Below are 19,396 nucleotides of genomic sequence, written 5' to 3'. Positions count from 1 at the left end.
AAAATCTAAACTTTTGGGAAGATATCAAAGCCAAGGAAGGGCTATAGTTACCTCCTCAGTGCTACCTGTAAGTCTAGCTGTTATGAACAAAACAACAGAATCAACCTTCTTTATTGGCAGCAGTTTCCAAACAGTTCTTCCAAAATGACTTTATCAGCAGAAGAGGAGGATGAAAACATCCAAAGATATTCATACCATGATTTAGGGATTTACCATTTAAATGGTAACCACATTAGCTGTCTGTGCTAAGATTGTAATAGCAATACTTTTTCCATTAAAAATTTGCTCCAAAATGTTTTTCTAGATTTACATCTCTTTGTTATTCTACTCCATGAAGCGTTTCTTAGGTGTCTTTTTTTAATGTCTGTCCAAAGTATGAGCCCACAAGCTGCTTCTTTCTGGTTTGTTTCATCTCAGTTCAGCTAGCTCTATCTATCTGTGAATAAAAAACCAAAGAACTAATTAATCCCAGCAGATATGTCCGCACTGTCTATCTGCCTTTCAAGGACTGGGCATTTCTTAAGTCAGTTAGAGTTAAAGAGCTGTGCCACTTTTACAAAGCTTTGGTTTACAACTTGTGAATATAGCTAGTTTTCAATTCACCCAGCTGTCAAGCTTTACTGTTGTGATGCAGCAGAAGGATTGTTTTTTATAAGAGCTGTGTTAAGTGAACAAGAGACCAAACCCATGCTTGATCAGCTTAATGAGATAAAAAGACATTTTGGCTTAGTAGAGAAGGGCAGAGGAAGTAACTGAAATTGATTACCCTGTTTATCACAGACTCAATTTGTTGGTTCCCTTGGCAACTAACACTGAAGTAGATGAAGTTACTAGTATCCTGAAGGAGATCAATATGTAAGATTTCTATCAGCCACATTAACTCTATTCTGATGGTCGGAAGTATGGAGAGAAAAGTGCAACTTTAGTGGAGGGATTAGATAACTATCACTCCTAATGTAGTTAGTCTGACCTAATTATTTATTTGAATATTTTCTGAGAAGAAAATGGGTGAATGTGCTATACTACTACATAATTTTAATTTGTTGACTGATCCAGATAGCAAGCAAATTAGTTTAGTCAGTGTTGTGTGTGAAAAACCTCTTAAGAAAAAAAATGCTATCTAGAGTTTCAGTGAGATGTGAAAGTGTTTATTTTTATATATTACTTGTACACCCTATTGCATATTTGACATAAAACCACTGCATTTGAGTTTTGGAGTGACTTAATATTTGTTGTAAGAAGTGCCTGGAAAAAACCTCTGAAATTCAGAAATGGTGATCTTTAAGGCTAGAAATTTTTCCATAGACTACATAGGTCACAAATCCATTGGATAGGAGGAAATACTGTACTGTCTGTGGCCACTGTACTGGCTATAGGTTTACAGCAAACACACAGATTTTCTGCAGTCTTAGTGGTATATTTGGGTGTAGCTATTTCTCTTCCATGTATTTTTATTTTTCAATGCTCTGTCCTAAGCCTACAGAAGGGATGGCTATGGGATTATATTTGTTCTGCTAACTGGATGCTGTTCAAGAGTTGTACCACAGCATTTCCTCAGAATTGTGTTTTCCCATGTGCTTTGCTTAATTGGTGAATGTTTTCTCTGTCTTAATCAAGCACCTTATTTGGGTCCTTCTTTTGATTTCTGAACAAACTGATTCATGAGGACCTGAGAGTTGGGATCTGAGGCTTTTCACATCAGAATTAACAATTCTTTCTTTCCCGAGGAAAGCTTTTATCAAAAACCAGAGGACAGTGAAAATTTTTAGGTCAGTTTTCAGACCCTTTTGGACAACTGGATTATGAAAACCAGAGAACTGAGGAGCCAGACCCTGTCTCTCAGTGTCTATGTCTGTACTTTGGGATCTGGGAAACCTTCCCAGTTTCCAGACCTGGACACTTTCCCTGAGCACGTTGATTCCCTGTAGGACAAAATCTGTGCTGTTTTCCTTCCACACACGCACATATACGGACTCTGTTTCTAAGGAGAGAATCTGGAGACCAGCAGGGAGATCTAACATATTCTCACAATATATCTCATCTGGACTCTGGGCTCCAAGAAGCCCACTTTGGATGCAATCTAGTCATATTTGGAATTACTGGGGTTTGGCTGTTTTCTTCACATTTTAAGTGAGGACAACTATCTTTTAATCGAAATACTAAGAGCAACATCCCATGTATACATGTGTAAAGAAATCTTCAGAAGTTTTAGAGAGCAGGGAGTAATTATATGTGAGTGGTTTCTCTTTCAGAAAATTTTAGAGCATTTCCAGTTAATATAGGTCAGGAGAACAGGATTCTTACACACTGAATAGAAAGCATTCAGCTGCCCATATGAAACATATGAACTGTTGGCAGTAACATAGCTGCAACTGTAGTCATCTTTGGCAGGCTCAGCTTTTACTTGTTGTGTAAAAATATTTTCTGTCCTATTCTGTTTCCTTCTGTTGAATATGGGTCTAAGAGTTTGTGGACTTCACAGTGCACTTTTCTGGCTACAGGTTTTAAATCTGCTACCTAAGGACCTGGTTCTAATAAAACAAGAATTAAAAAAAAAAAAAAAAAATCAATTCCAATTTTCTCTTTAGGTGCTTTTTTTGTTGTTGTTTAAATGGATAAATTGCCTTGAAGCTTTTCTCTGCTTTCTGTACTGAGTGCTTACATATTAACAGCTGCACACAGGGTAACCTTTTAAATTTGGGTTCTATTTAATTAAGCCCTACACCAGCAACAAATCCTAACCTACTCAATTGTAAATTGTCACAGTTGTGTTGTGTGCTTCCTCCTGCTGAAATCTGATTTGCTTGGTTTTCTGCCATAGGGTATATATCTGAAACGAAACAAATTCAGAGGCTTAATGAGGAAGAAACAAAAAGACGCTGAAATCCTATTTTGTTTGCTAGTCTGAGCTCAGCAGAGAGATCAACAACATCAAGAGTTCTGTTCCCGGGTGGAGCTTACACACAGAGCACAGAGAACAGTCACAGAGACGCTTCCAAGCGTGCTGAGACACAGACACTGATACCATCCCATTTGGGAGCAATGTCCTAGCGGGCTGTGCAAAAGGTCAGAAAGGGGGAGGCCTCCTGGGCACTGGGATATCAGGGCTGCTACCTGTTTTTCTTTTTCAGTTTTGTTCTGTGTGTGTGCAGAAATAAAGAAAACAGACATAGAAAGGAAGTAATACAGTACTCTGTGAGGTCAATTTTCTCAAGAATCTTTTTTCCTTTTCTCCGTTGCTGGTTGAAAGAGACCAAATTTTAGTATGTGTTAAATCTGTTCAGCCTCAACAGTGCTAATTGGGACTTCTGCCAGTGCCTCCGACAAAGCAACAGCAGAAGTGATTCATACCATAAATACAATGATAGATTGGTCACAATAAATGGATATAAGGAAAGGGCATAATGCTGCTGCCTTCTTGAATGTTATGGAAAAAAAATTCTGCTGACTTGTCTGAGGACAAGATTTGTTCTTCATTTCTGGAATGCCGTTTTCAAAGTTATTTTTCGCTTGCCCACAGCAGATAGGGAAATTTTATCAGCAGCACTTTTGCCTAGTATCCCATGCTGTATACAGGTTTATTGAGCTTCCCAGCTATTGCTCTTTCCAGATCAGGAAAATAAAACAGATTTGCCTTCAGGGAGTAATTGTTTTCAAGTAGCCTTACACAAAGCATGATGAAGTTAATGAATCACTCTTCCTTTCTTCAAATAAGATAAAGTCTCTGCTGAGACAGAAATGGCCACCCTGTTAAGTCAAGCAAGATTTACAGAATTTAAATTAATTCAGATATTTTCCTCTAAGGATATTTGTGTGATCCTCTAGTTTTAAGCCCTGAGAATACATAGTTAGTACTGCAGCAGATAGTTTAAAAATTTAGCTTAATATGTGTATTGATATTATCATTTATGTTGACCAGATTTCAAGGATCTTCCTGCAATTTATTATGTGACACTCCAAATCCAGGATGATGGCATTGTGCAGCCTCTGGATTTCAATTTTTCAGCACTTAAATAACGCATTTCTTTCCTCTACCCTTTTTGCATTTGTTCAGTTTATAAATTGTTCCATTACTTTAGACGATTGAATAGTTCTCCTGATTATTTATTTTTCTATGGATTTCTTTATACATATCTGTTTTATGAGAAGTGCATTTAAAGTGTTTTATTGTAAGGGTTTGTTGTTGGTTTCTGGCTTTTTTATTCAAATTGGTGTAATATGTATAATATGGAATAACTTGTAAAAAAGATCCTAAAATCCTACTAACTAGTTTCCTAGGTAAAAGAAATATAGTCAAGAGATTTGTGTGAAGCATGTGGCTATTAATCCCAGGATTTCACTGCAAAGTATTTTAACAGAGAGGGAAATTATTTTTTGATTGTCAATGCCATGATTTTAACCGTAACTGTAACTTACTTTTCAGGAAAACATTAGCTCTCAAAGGGCAACAGGTTCCCTAGACTTCAACATCAGGACTCTGTCGAGTGGCACATTTTATAAAGGGACCATTGAATGGAAAAACCAAGTTTTGGTGATGATAATTAATTTTTGCTCTTAACGGGTGCACTTCAATAGCTTGATGTTTACAATCCCAGTTTCAGAGCATGCGTGTTTCAAAACAAAGGGTGTAGACTAGTAGTAAAAGTTTAAAGGACGTTCAAGAAGTAGCTGCTTACAGTAGCTAACTATCTCATGAAGGCTAGTGACAGGAGTGAGAAGATGATATTTCTTCACAAAACATGTAGGAAACCTTTTGGTTAATGTATAAAAATGCTTGTGTTGCTTTTGCTGGAGAATCAATAAGAAAAGTGTTGCGTCTAATTGCCCCATTTCATGCCAGTAGAAGTTTCTCGTGTTCCCTGACTGTTCTACATTACTCTCCTTCCTTTGCAAATAAGGAGATATGTCAAGCAATAAGAAAGTTTTTGTAATGATCATAACATTCTTAGAAATAAATTGCTACTTTTCTTGGGTTGCCTACTCCCTCAGTCTGTTGGAAATCTCTGATTATCCACAAGAGAACAAAAGGAATATGAACTACAAGACAGAAATATTGGCATAAATTGTGAATGAATAAGTTGAAAATCTTCACAAGACAAGAAGAAAGAAATGTCATTTAAATTAAAAGGATATATCAGCAAATGCCAGGAGTTAACTATTTTATTTCTCCAGGGTTTCTTTTTTTTGCACATAAATTTAATCAACTACATCAAATGAATAAATGTGATGGGTCTTGCTTTATGTAAATTCAATGAACTATTTCTTTTTCACCAGTCACTGTCACTCAGGATGAATTTATGAATAATCTCCATATTACAGTCCCATCTTTCTGAAAGGTCATTGAGAAATCCGCTTCTAAAAGGAAGCGGAGGTCTATATATTAACACAATCTTTGAAGTTCTTGAGCAAAGGACTAGCAACAATCCTGTCATGTAATTATATCACAGGTACAAATGAATGGTGATTTGCACTTTAGACAATTCTTCATTTCAATTGAATGTCAACAGGAGATTTTTTTTTTCTGTTGCAGGCCCAGCACAGAGGGGAACTGTCTCTGTGCAAATTCAAAGGGGCATCACAGGTCTTTCTTTCCAGTGGGATTCAAGATTCTCTTACTGCCTCTTCAGCTCTGTATCATTTAGTCTATGACTTCAGCTTCACGGAACTCAGTGCCGTGGGGTGGACAAATCAAGATGCACAAAACTGAGTTTCGAGGCCTCTGTTCCTAGAATGGCAAATTTTTGCCTTTCTGAGCATTCCTAAATGTGTGCTTTCGAATTCTTGGAAGGTTATTTGTTTTCAGGGTGCCAGCTCAACGATCTGAAACTGAGAGGCACATTAGACTTAACCTTTTAAAAGAGACATTTATACTTCTGTAGTTCCTGGGAGAATGATTATTTCTGGTTTTCCATTGTTTTTTTGAGCCTTGCTGCCTTCAAATTACCCAAATATTTTTATTTTCATTATGTTTGTTTCCTACAGAAAAAGCTTCAGATATGGCCACATAAAAATAAGGACTACTGCTCTGATGATAGCCGTGCTTTCAAATGGAAAGAACAAAATCTGTATTGTTCTCTAGCTGGCAATTTTCACTGATCTTTTGGACACTCTAAGTTAAATGTTTTTGGGGATTTTTTGGCACCCAAAACTGCCCCCAGCAGTCGAGGTGAGACTGCCCCCAGCAGTCGAGGTGAGGCTGCCCCAGCTCAGAGCAGAGCAGGACAATCCCCTCCCTTGCCCTGCTGTTGGTGCTGTGCCTGATGTCCCCAGGACAGGGTGGCCCCTCTGGCTGCCAGGGCACTGCTGGGTCTTGTTCAGCTCACCACTGACCAGGACCCCCAGGTTACTTCTACATAAAACCTCTACTTGCTGTACAAAAATTTATGTAGCTTTGTTTACTTTTGTATTAGATAGCTCCACAGGTAAATATTTGGGAAAAAAAATTATAATTCCCTCATACAATGATTTAAAATGCCTGAATCTAAAACTGACTCAAATGTTCAGGTACATCTTCATCTCACAATGCAGTGCCATGTCCTGTGAGGAATACGCCTAGGAACAAAGCTCTGTTAATTTTCTTAGGCTGTTTTCATCTCATTCATGTATCTTGAGTACCTCTGTGTTGTGCAAAAACCTTGTTCTTATCTTTATTTTTTAAGAAAAACTGTTGTTAATGAATTAAAGAATAATAGAATTAAGTGGTTTGGGTTGGAAATGAAGGTCCTCTAGTCCAACCTCCCTGGCAATCAGCCAAGACATCTTCAACTAGACCAGATTGCTCAGAGCCCTGTCCAACCTGCCCTTGAATGTTTTCAGGAATGAGTCATTCACCACCTCTCTGGGCAACCTCTTCCAGTGTTTTGCCATCCTGTCTGTCAAAAAATTCTTCCTTATACTTAGCCTGAAACTGCCCTCTTTCAGTTTAAAACCTTTATCCCTTGTCCCATTGCTGCAGGCCCTGTTAAAAAAGGTCTGTATCTACCTTGCTGTAAAAGCCTGCTTTAAGTATTGTGAGGTTGAAATAGGGTCTATTTTTAGACTGTCATAATATGAGATTATTTTGCATGTCAGTAATACCAGGCAGGATGTGCTTTACATGAACTGGGATGAAGATGTGAGATAAACATGTATAGATCATGTCCTTTGGAAAATCTGATTGTACAAACAGGGTAGAGTACATAAACACTTAGTGAGAAACTTCAGAATCACTCTGAACAGTCAGCTGAACAGGGGACTATGTGAACTTCTGAAATATTGCATACTCTTTGGCTATTAAAAAATAAAATCTAATTATTAAGAAATATTGCCTCCATAACTAAAGTATCAATTTGGTATAAGTATTTTAGCATATTTTTTTTAAATCTAGCAAAAAATAGAATTTGCATCTAAAAATATATGTCTATTTATCAGTTCACTTACAGTTCAACATTGAGCAGCAACACAAGGGGCTGACATACAAGATTTTAATTTGCATCTGTAAATGAGCAAGCCCAGGTATTTCTTCAGAGAATAAGAAGTCTTTCACCCCCTCATTCTTAATTAATTCCGTCAGAGTCTCACTACACTACACATCATCAAGAATTTTTCTGTTGCATCTTGCATTTTCTGTTTTCCTTAGTTTATACCACATACATTTATGCAACCCTGAACCAAAAGGGATTTCAAATACAGAAGAAGTATTAAATGAGAGTTACATGAAAAAATCTCTAATATTGCAATATCTCAATAGTGTCTTGTAAAGAGAGTTCCATAAAATTAGCTGGACAACCTTCTGGAGCCCTGTGTAGTTCTGGGTACAGTGTATAATATTTTAAAATGTCCAGTTTGACTTACAGATTTTTGGTGAGGGTTTTTTTGGGGGGGAGGGGTGTTTGTTTGTTTGTTGGTGTTGGTTGGGGTTTTTTATTAGATAACATTATTTACATCTGTGACTTTTCAGGCCTCCTCATGATCAGCATGGTTAAATCCATGTTAGGAATAAAGCTATCCTTGGAGACCAGGTTGTTCATAGCATATGCTTTAAATGCTGGATCTCTTTGTCCATTAATGGTCATGGGGAAGTGGATGGGGACAATCTGAACCTGTGTGCATGTTGTAAGACTACAATGTGATTTGCAACCAGTCCTGTGATTACTGGAAGCCTCTCCTATGTTTGCTGAGGATGTGAGACTGCAGCTGTCCACAACCTGTTACTGTCAAACAGTTGTGTAATGTTGCTGCAGCTGCAGGTGGTCCCAGGAGGCTATCCGAAGGTTTGTTGTAAATACAACAAGGTATATGTTGGGGTTGTACAACTTGTTTTTTCCTCCTCATGTGACCTTGGGTGTAGGCAAGTCTCGTGTCCTGGAGTGTCTGTTGTCCACTCATCTGTGTGTTACTCCTTTGACAACCCCCATTTCAGTCTTGACCCTGCTGCTGCCTTGGTTTCCTCATTCCTGGTGCCTGGCCCATTTCCCTCACTGCTGTTGTACTTGGTTGTTCACTCTGTTCCTGTCACCTGGTTGCTGAAATCTATTTGTTTCATCTTCCCGTTGGATACCCTCCTGCCCCTCATGCCTGTCCAGGCGTTTGTCTTTGGATATGAATTCCTCTTAATCTTGGTTTGGCTAGCCATGTTGTCTAAAGTGTCTCTTAGAGCCTTTCTGATCTCTCTTCTGCCTGATAAAAATACCTGTTCCCTGTCTCTACTGGTGAGAATGGTGAACCCTCTGAAGGATATTTTTTATCGCATTTCAGAACAGAAAGATATATGTCAGATCTGATTTCTTGACTGACTACACCTGGAGGACACAGGCTTTGATTAAGTTGTTATTTTACCAAGAAAATTGCTTTTGTCAGGCCTGTAGTGAAGTAGTATTGATTACTATTGGAACCCAAAGTTCTTTCATGATATTTCAGGATAAAGATATTTCAGACTAGTAATGATTCTAAAACAAGAGGATGATTTGGCACTGATTAGAGGAAACTTGGATATGCCTCAAGCTCATAAAGGTCAGCTGATATGAAAAGGATGTCTTTGCAGCTGCAGATCTCCATGAGTTTATTTTGGTACTTATTTTAATGGGGACATGCTATTACAGCAGCTTTCACTTAAAGAAACAGCAACCATGATAAGAGTGATTCTTTTGGCATAGCTTGTACTCCTTTGAATTCCAAGAGATAAGTTGGTTAAGAAATTTAATATTGAATTCATAATTTAAGAAATTTAATATTAAAATTTAATATTAATATTTAATATTTATATTAGCATTATATTGTAGCATTGAAGGTTTTCATAATTTGTCACATTAAATTGCTAATGAGATCCACCCTATCAATGAACAGGTGGGATCTGAAGCCTCATCACAAGTTCTCACTTTGTACAAACAAGGTAACCTTAAATGAACTGGTATTTGCAAAGAATTACAAAAGTCAAAGTCTACTCTAACTGAAAATCTTTTTATCGACTATCTGATTATTCTTTTACTCTTTTGTTTGCTTAAGGCACCAAGTCAATGCCGTATACCTCTGACACAGTGGTAGAAGCAGAGAACATACTGTACTAATAAATAGTAATGTCTGAGTTGCAGACCTGTAATGTTTCAGCTGAAAACAAAATCTATAGACAGGGTAAAATCTTCTTCATAGTTTCAGGAAGGACTAAATAAATACTAATATTTTTTCACTTGCAAAACTTGACATATATGACTGTATACAAACTTTGTTTGCTGTAGAAAATAGTGTGAAGCTTAAGCTTGTCTTTAACTGAAAGGAGTTAAATTTCAGGGAAAATAAACAGGAGAGATTTTCCTAGGTAGAAATAGAACTCTTATCCATAATGTACCGAACAATGACTTCTATTATGTGAGGTGGCGGTTTGCAGAAATTTTTGTTATTACTTTCTAGTGGTAACTGGAAATTATGCTACTGGATATCAGTTCTCAGGCTCATAAAGTTATGTCTGATCTCTGAGGTAGTTTTATTCTGCATATCTTAATTTAATTTTCTTTGTCTTGGTAGAATTAAGAAAGACAGCAATGCCAATTCAAAGACAGCAATTCAATGACTGTGAATAATGTATAGAGGAACTTGACTCATTTTAGCAACATTCAGATCAAGGGATAGTGGCATGACAACAGCTGTAAATAGCTGTTGGAACACCTCGTTGCACCATCTCACCCAGCCCACTCTCCTCTGACACAGTCTGAAAGATATGAGAACCCATTATCCCCTCTGCAAGTGTCTGGGCTTAGAATCTTGAATGTGTACCTGCTTGATAAATTATCCTCTGATAATTTATCAGAGGATAATTTATCTGATAATTTATCAGAGGATAATTTGCTTTGCCAGCAAAGCACATGCTGGCATGTCCCTCAGCTTCTTGCCAGCTTTTTTCACTGGGTAAGCAAGATCAAATTACTTAATGCTTTTCCTTAGACAGTAAAACAATTTATCACAGGTAGTGTGCCTGTTTGTTGAAACTTTGTGTGCAATATCTGAAGACATTTCTTTCAGTATCATACTGGGAGACAAGGAGTGATCTTTCATGAAAAAGCATCTCCTCTGAATAAATACAAATTCATTCAGGGAATGGAGAAGCAGACCACATGTGTGTAGCAAATTCAGAATTAATTTAATTGCAAGTGGGTCTCAGCAGAGCAGAGGGGCAGAATCCCCTCCCTGTCCTGCTGCCCACAGGGCTCTGGATGCAGCCCAGGACACGTTTGGCTCTCTGGGCTGTGGGTGCTCCTGGCTGGGTCATATTCAGTCATCCACCAAGATACCAGAATTTAAAGTTCTATTTGCTGTTCTGCAAAGCCCGTAAATTATGTATCAAACTATCACATTGTTGTCTCTATTAATGTTTTAATTAACCCCTTGGAAACCTAAGTGTATCAAATAGAGCAGAAAATACATAGAGTAAAATAGGTATTATACAACTAGACGTATAGTACATTAGATTCTGGAAGACTTTGCCTCTAAAATCTGGGTAAGGACTTCTACCATCCCAACTAGTATGAAGACATGTTTTGTATTTATTATGCTCTCACTGTATACCACTTAAGCATGGGTGGATTTTATTGTTTAGAGAGACATACATTGTAGTCCTTATTTCAGAAACTCTGAGCTTTTAAATTGTTGATCTTTGCCACAGATCTGGGCTACTAGTGCTTACTTACATGTATCACCCCTACTTTAACATGTAAGCAACCTTCCTCTTGATCTGGACCCACCAATTTTTTTTATCCCTTTCTGTAAAACTGTTGACATACGTGTGTTGAAAATTCACCCTGGCTATAATTACTGTTTTCAGACTTAAGAACAGCTTGTTTCATTCCTTTTGGCTCTGCCACAGGAACTATGTTTTTCTGATTGCTTCTTTTCAGCTGATTTATTAAGTAGAACAAAAAGTTTTGAACACAAAATTAGAAAGGGGAACAACATTATTACACTTTTTGTGGGGCTGGAGGAATTCTAAGTTGTCATCCTGATTTAATTTAAATGTCTTTGAAGATTTTACTGATAAATAGTTTTGATGAAGCAATCTGCTTTAAAGATGAAAGATCCTGATAGGAATGCAAGTTAACAAGATGGTCTAGCAAATTAAAGCCAGTTTCTAAATCTAGTATATAAGTCCAAGAAAAAAACATGTGAGTAGAAAAAAGGAGAAAAAACATAAGATTGCACTATTCAAAAAAATACTTTTGTCTGAAATGTAGAGCTGGGGAACACCAAATACAAGAAAAACTCTGAAAGTCCAATTTCTCTAAGAATACCTTCACAGGACTATGACTGGTGGCAGCAGAAGAATACAGACAAATCTGGACAGAGATTGTTGTGCTGTCTGAAGATTAATGTTTGAATGGGATAAAGCAGAAGAGGAACAGGTACTACCACCTGTGATCTTTTACATCAAAGTATAAAAGCAAGACCATATTATGAAAACATTAGTGTTGTTCTTCCTACTCCTCACATACCACTGCCATCTGAGACATAGCCTTGACGTAATTTCAAAAAGTTAATCGGAGACTAAAGTTGTTCATGGAAGAAACCATAGCAGAGACAAATAAATCCTTATATTTTTTCCTCATATTCCAGGGATTTTTGTGTATTTTGAACTATCTGTAAAATTCCCAGCAAGGCACTGCTAGCAATGCAGCTGTGGTAGCACAGCTGGAAAGCTGTTGTAACTGAACATGTACCCAACAATGCAGGCAAATCGTTGGAGTGTGCTAAACTTCACCTTGCCATGGATTCACTGCTACAGTAGGCAGATGCCTCATTCACAGCCAGCCTGGATATCTTCAGTCACAGCTGTGAAGTTTTTCTCTTACCCCATTCTCTCTTCTCCTGCTCAACTTTCCTACCTGATATACTAATTAAACATACAAATACATTTATAAAAAAACAAAAAAAACAAAAAAAAAAAAAACCAAAAAAACAAAAAAAAAAACAAAAAAAAAAAGAAAAACACCAAAAGCAAAACAAACAAACAAACAAAATAGTTCAGAAAGTTCAGCTGCTGCCTATCACTCAAGGGCCAGACTTTTGGAAGAGACTGGTTTCCCTCCTTTTCCATGTGGTTAGCTCTTACTCACTGCTGCACTTACAAGAATGGCAGAGTTAACATATTCCTGCTGTGGAAAATGTTAGATGATTGCATAAGCTTTATTTGCTAACATAAATCTCAGCTAATTTATGTATTTGAGCCTGCTTTGATTCCATGTGTTGTAACAAACAGACACGTGTATTAAAAAGAATGCTATGCTCCATTCTAATACTTGGCTAGAACATGGAGATTTCTCTCCTTTAGGTCACTTTTGCATCATCTAAATAAAAGTAACATCAGAACTTACATTAAATATGCTGTTTTCTTTAGGACAAAGATACAGATCTTAAGAGGCAGGAAATGGAAATGACAGGAGAGAATGAGTTATGCCCCTTTTAAAAAATTATCACTAGAGTTTTAAAAATACCGTCACAAAGTATCACCTCAATCTTCACATCAAAAAAACCTATGTTTGGGATTTCAGGAAAATTTTCATGACAAAATTTCCCAGTTTGAAAGCCGTCTACTAAACAGGAAATTCCAAATTAATTTTGCTGTTCTGCTTTTCTTCCAAATTTCTTATTTTCCCAATCTTAACTGGAGATCTGGTCCACTACTGTACTCATAATGGGATATTTTCAGTCCCTGTGGGTTATTTTTCCATTAAAATAAACACAAAAAACCATAAGCTCTTAAATCTTTGGTTGAGTAAGAAATTCCATTACTGAAAGAATGTAGTCCAAATTTAAGTAATACCAGGACATGAAACTTTGTTCATCCACCTCGCCCACCTGCCCTGTTAATGTTTGACTTTTAGCTCCTGGTACTTGTTCTTTAAGCATATCATATAAAAGCTGGGGGGAGGAAGAACCATAGGTTTGCACTTGACTATTAGAAAACACTCAAAAATCATTCTCTTCTGACTTTAGAAGTAAGGGCAAAAACTGATTCACAGGAAATTCCACCTAAACATGAGGAAGAACTTTACTGTGGGGGTGACCCCACATTGGAACATATTGACCAGAGAGGTTGTGGAGTCTCCCTCACTGGAGATGTTCCAGAACCACCTGGACACAATCCTGTGCTGTGTGCACTGGGATGGACCTGCTTGAGCAGGGAGGTTGGATCAGGTGACCCACTGTGGTTCCTTCCAAAATCACACATTCTGTATGAAACTCTGAGAAATTCAGGGATATGTTTGTTTCTTTTTCCCTACAGCAATATTACATGCACATTATGAAACCACCAGTAAACTGACAACTTTTGTTGTTTTCCTCCCAAGTGGTTTCATGCATCGTAAGGCAATACCTGGAAAGCTATCTTTTTCTAATGGAATGCTGTTGGAAAATGTAGTTTTGGTATAATACAGCTCAGTCACCTATTCAGTCATGGTTCTCCGAAATGAAATGAGTGCTTTTAAGTGTGACTATGCATCAACTTGTGAACTTCTAGCAGAGTGTTCTGGTCCTGAACTTGAAATATTTGAATAATGTTCAATAATGCTCAAGAAGCTGTTTGAAAATTAGTTTTCCACAAAATATTTTGTTTTAGATGAATTCATATTTCCAAGGAAACATTGCACCAAAAAGAAATTGTTTCTTATCAGCCATTTGCATCCAGTATTTCCAAAACTAGGAGCTTAAAAACTCCTGTGTTGAATCTCTGAAGACTGGGAGCTTAAAAACACATATGTTGACCCTCATAAAATCTTTAGAAAATTTGTACATCTGGGATTAATTTAATTTTCTTTCTGGTGCATGTGGTTCAGATTATTCTGTTATCAAAAGAATACTTATTAGCACAAAAGCAAATCATAAGATTCTCATCTTATGAAACATAATGTTCACAGAATCACAGAATGGGTCAAGTTGGAAGGACCCACAGTGGGTCACCTGATCCAACCTCCCTGCTCAAGCAGGGCCATCCCATTGAACACAGCACAGGATTGCATCTCAATGGTGCTTGAATATCTCCATTGAGGGAGACTCCACAACCTTTCTGGGCAACGTGTTCCAGTGTGTGGTCACCCCCACAGTAAATTTCTTCCTCCTGTTGTGGTGGAATTTCCTGTGCACCTCTCACTGCCCATTGCCTCTTGTCCTATTGCTCAGCAGCACCGAGCAGAGCCCGGTCCCTGCTCTGACCCCTCCCTGCAGACCCTGACAGACACTGATGAGATCCCCTCAGTTGTCTCTTCTCAAGGCTGAACAGAGAGAGCTTCCTCAGTCTGTCCTCGTAATGGAGAAGCTCTGGTCCTTTGGTTTCATGTCTCTGTTGTGCTTGAGGAGCCCAGAACTGGACACAGACTCCAGATGAGGCACCATCAGGATGGAGCAGAGGTGCAAAATTGTTCCAGGTTTTGTGTAACATGCTGGTAATACTCGTATGCAATTTGAGATCAAGAAAACTGCTCTCCACTCTTCTCCTGACTGCTCTGTGCTCATCGCAGGAACTGGCCAGCGTGGTGCAGGGGTCCAGGGGCTGCAGGTGAACCAGAACATACCTGAAGGTCAGACCTAGTCCAGGAGCAAAATCAGTAGAGGGTTATTGCGGGGGGGGACAACTGCAGTAGACCACAGTGGGCACAGGAGTTGATCTGGTGAGAAGACTGCAGGATGCAGCTGATTTGGAGCTTGGTGGGGAGAATTAATAATAAGAAGCACTGGAGAAAAAAGGCTGAAAGAAGGAAATGATGCATCCTTCAGATGGCTGGAATAATATATTAATTTTCATATTATTTATAGCAGTCATAGAATGTTAAGGGTCAAAAGGAACCTTAAAGATTATCTAGTCTCAATCCCCCTGCTATGGGCAGGGACATCTGCCACTTGACCAGGCTGCTCAAGGCCTTATCTAACCTGGCTTTGAACACTTCCAGGGCTGGGTTATCCACAATCTCCTTGGGCAAATTGTTCCAATGTTCCAGCATCCTGACAGTAAAGAATGTATTCCTTATATCCAACCTAAATTTCCCCTCTTTTAGTGTGTACCCTTTTCTCCTTACCCGTCTCTACAGTCCCTGATAAAGAGTGCCTCTCCATCTTCCCTGCAGCCCTCCTTCAGATGTTGGCAGGTTGCCATGAGGTCTCCACACAACCTTCTCTTCTCCAGGCTGAACAGCCCCAACCTTCTGAGTCTGTCTTTTTAGGGGAGGAGCTCTGGGCCTCTTACCAGCTTTGTGGCCTCCTCTGGACTTGCTCCAGCAGTTCCATGTCCCTCTTAAACTGGGGACACCAGGGCTGGACACAGTGCTCCTGGTGGGGTCTCACCAAAGCAGAGTATAAAATACTGAGAACTCATATCTAAGAATAATATTATGCTTTAGTGTAGTTACTGATTTGTTTGAGACACAGAAAAATAGAGAGAAAAAAATATACTTCAGGAGAAGTTTAAATATAAGAAACAAACCAAAATACTAAATGTAATATGCAAACCTCATCTTTTCCATGTCTCACTCTTCTGAGGAGGCTTGTGTTCTTTATTCTGTTACATTTTATTTAACCTGCACTTTTAATGTTGGGAAGTAGGTAGTACAGCATTTTGTACTTCTTTTATGCATTAGATAAATTTAATAATAAATTACCTAATTCCTAAGTGTGACTAATATTCTATAATTGCTAATATGTCTATTCTGTCAACCAATAATGGTTGTATAACCACATCCAAATATTTTTGCCTTGGTAAAGCCCTGACATTACTAAGAATTTTAGAGAAAAATAAAATGGAATAGGTTCAGTATGTCACCTGCCATTTTCACTCTTCTGCCTATGATATGGATATCATGTTGTTCCATTGGCTGAGGATATTTGTCATGGAAGAATATTGCTATTACTGTGGAGATTAAGGAATGACAGAAAAAACCCCTAATCTCACTAGATTTTAAAGAGATTTTTACGTAGCTGGGGCTGTTTAGAGTTTTCCTTTGGAAGGAATGCATATTTACTGTAAAGATCTAAACACCACAGAGTGATAAATGCTATTAGGATTCTGTCCTGAAATCCCCAAGCAGAGCCTACCAAAAAACAATAACTCTGTAAATTAGTAAAGTACTCTGTCATCTAAATGAGTGATTTATTGGAAACACTTGCTTATATTTACAGATGCAGTCTGACCCCAACCTCTAAGTTTACATAGCTAGGATTTTCTAAGCAGCCTGTGTTCTACAGGACTTCTGTGAGACTACAGCTGCCTTCTCTTGCTGGCTTCTGCTGGCTTGTGTGGGTGAGCTTATCTGAAAAAAATATTTCCTGTTTTAAGAAAAAAACAGATAACAGAATTCTGGTCCAGAGAACATTTTGTTGAATAAGTGAATAAGATATCAGTTCTTTAATAGTATTAATTTAATATTATTAAAAACAATGTGGCCTTTCTAACTGTATTAGTTCTAGACATATCTAGGCATATCATGTCAGCTGTGTGCTCCATTTTGTTCAAATGCTGCTCAAACAGATGTTGAGAGGGTTTGTGCTCCCAAGATCCTTAGTCAAAATAGAGAAGGAAAACATGATGAAAGAATCAGTGAGAACATTGAAATCAGTGTTTGAAAGAAAACTCAATCCCAGTGTTCTTTTGTTTACAGAAGGCATGATTTGCCAAACCACAGCATTTCTGATTTTACCATAAGTTTCAGCTTCATATAATTTATAGCTGCCAGTAGTTGATTTTAAAAAATATGTTAAAAAAATGTAAAAAAAAAAGTAAAAAAACCTGTTGAAAAACTGCATGTTTTTCTTATCAGTAAGGCACTAAATTGTAATTTTTAAAATAAAAATGTGAACAGGCTGTTATTATAAGAACAATTAGATATTTTGTTCTATATTTTACCTGCAATGTAATTGATGATGTAAATTTGAAATGTCTTCATTCATTAAAATAGTTTTTAAAGATTGATAGACTTATGAAACAAGCATTTGGAATTTGGAATTTTATCAAACCCATGGTGTCATATTTAATACGAGCCTCTCAAGCTGGGAATGTAGTATTTCGGCAAAATACTTTTAGCTCCTGAATATACCTGTGTGGACTTTTTGAAAGAAAAACATGTAATAATGAGGTCATTCAACTTTGTATTAAGAAAGGTCAAAACTGAAAGAGAATTCACTAGTGAACTGGGAGAAAAAGAACCCCAAAGTCCAGCAGGCAATAAATAGGTCCCTAAACAAATACCTTGAACAAATATTTTCTTAACTTCAAAAGAATTAGCTCAAAGTACCATGAGCTGTATGGCACACAAACTCCTTGCTGCAGGCATAATTGTACCATAATACACTGAACACAGTCAAACATTGCTCAGTGAAAATAGGTCTCTTCTCTATGATCACTTCAACCTGAAGAAACACACACTCAACAGCTCTAGAAACTACTCCAGCCTCTGAGCAGGAGTGGTTGCACATTCCTCCTGTTAAAACTATTTGTCTTTTCCTGAAGAGGTCTAAAAGAATTTGTAGGTGAGACTGAATGATAGACAGGATACCAGTGTGACTTGCTATTCCTATGATATGTTTTTCAGGTGGCAGATGCATGAAGGGGTCTCCAATTCCCATTCTCCATTGAAACCAGGTATAATTTACATGGAAAGTGGCTGAATAAAAGGCATAAGCAGAACTTCATGCAGGGATCTGGGCTGAGTCCAGACATGAAGGCTGGCCTACAACCCACTTGTCTGTGGGTTCCAGCAGGATGCAATAGTTAGTGTCTGTTCAAGCTTTTCCAGTTAAGAAAGCATTTGGAGATGTCTACCAGTATAGCTTATACACATGGGATCTTTGAATGTCAGTGTAGCTGTGTAGCAGAACATTTTAGGCACTTCTGTGATTCATGAGCAGGAGAGTGGGAGTCTGATGACATTCTACAAATCTGAGATGTTCACGTGCCTAAATATTCATGAGAAATTTTCATCCTCCAATGGAAACATGAAGGGAAGTTTAAATCAAGTTTTTCTGCTTCAGTTCTCATTATTTGCAATTTCTGCATGACTGCTATGATGCTGTACTTTCCTCAGACCAGTCATTACTGGTCTGAGGAAGCCATTATTGTGTTTTCATATGGCATTTTAATGTTCCAAAAGATTTAAATCCACTTAAAATATTTTAAAATGTTGAAGACATCATCATACAATTTGGCTGCTTCTCCAAATGTGTAAGAGTGGAGTAAGAGAGAACTTGTTCTTCTGTGTCTTTTTAACAACAATGATGAGCATTTTCAGTGTACACAGTAAATACACTATGTTATTTTAAAAGATTGTAAATAGACCATTTAATTGTTGCTTTCATTTTAAACTTCAGAAGTGCTGATTTTGGCATGAGTTCACCACCCACAAACACAGGAATATTTTATTTCCCTGGTGACACCACAGTGCTAACCTTTCTTGCAACTTTCACTTTATGGAGATACATGAAGAGAAACAGTTCCATTACTAATCAGGCTTGGTTTAAACAAAAGTTGAAAGTGTGGGTTTCAGGATATTGTAATGTCTGGCTCACTTATTTTGTTCTTTCTCTGAACCATTCTCTATTTTTGTATTTAACTTGCTACCAACACATAAAGACAGTAGGCTGCTTGAGACGAAAGCAGTAAATCTCCCAGCTTTTCTTTCTGGAGTTAATTTTCCTGTATTGGGACAAAATATCAGAAATATACACACTTTTAGAACATGCCAACAGGTGCTTTTGAGACTAAACAATTTTAAAGATCAAAGATCAGCTCAGAGAGAGTAATTTTCCTTTTTTTTTCTTTTTTTCTTTACCTTTTTTTTTCTTTCTGTTTTACTTCAGTCTTCAGCTGGTTGGTTGGCTGGTTTGCTTTGAGGTTTTTTATTTTCTTTTGGTCTTAATTAGACCTCTGTGCCATTGAAAACCAAATGTCATG

Source organism: Onychostruthus taczanowskii, unplaced genomic scaffold (genome assembly GCF_017590055.1).
Source record: "Onychostruthus taczanowskii isolate IOZ18803 unplaced genomic scaffold, ASM1759005v1 scaffold83, whole genome shotgun sequence".
NCBI lineage: Eukaryota > Metazoa > Chordata > Aves > Passeriformes > Passeridae > Onychostruthus > Onychostruthus taczanowskii.
This window is presented reverse-complemented; position numbering follows the sequence as displayed.